Raw genomic sequence first — 588 nt, 5'->3', positions numbered from 1 at the left:
GGGAGGAACAGAACTTACTTCTGCTATATAAAAAGGAAGATAACTTAACCCAAAGTTTAAGGGGGCTGTTCATGGAAATAGCTAACCTCTTTATTTACTGGATAAAAACAGTGTATGATATATCTCTACTTTTACAAATTTATCACCTGCTACATCACAAATTCATAACTCAATGATTTGCAGAAAAAAAAGCATGTGCGTGCGCCATTCCTCGCCACTCCCCTCCATTTGTTACAAGGAATTTCACAAGAATTTCTCCATCCAAGAGACTATCTTAGATCATCCATGCTGGGTTCAAAAAGAGTGGTTTACTCACAACTCTATTTGGTAGACATGAAAAGTCTCTGATACTCTCGCCCTTTATAAGGTGTGAACAAGTGCCTAATTAGAAATCAGAATGCAATAGAAAACATGCTTACATATTTAGTTTATATCATAATGTAAATTTTGAGTAATTGGAGCTATACATTGACTTTTCCTTGAAAGAGGTCTCGTTGGAAAGAATGGACAGTCTGCTACAATTTCTATTAATAAATTATTGAACACTGAAGGAATGTACAGAAATGTGAGAAAAAATGAAGGAATAAT

The 588-nt window shown here is 34.5% G+C and overlaps 1 protein-coding gene across 1 annotated transcript in view; it reads right to left on the bottom strand.

Moving 5' to 3' along the window:
* LOC119581796 overlaps positions 1-588 on the bottom strand; it is a gene marked incomplete at its 3' end in the record, with an annotated part of 18,175 nt that overhangs the window by 9,252 nt on the left and 8,335 nt on the right.

Source organism: Penaeus monodon, chromosome 15, assembly GCF_015228065.2.
Source record: "Penaeus monodon isolate SGIC_2016 chromosome 15, NSTDA_Pmon_1, whole genome shotgun sequence".
NCBI lineage: Eukaryota > Metazoa > Arthropoda > Malacostraca > Decapoda > Penaeidae > Penaeus > Penaeus monodon.
This window is presented reverse-complemented; position numbering and strand designations above follow the sequence as displayed.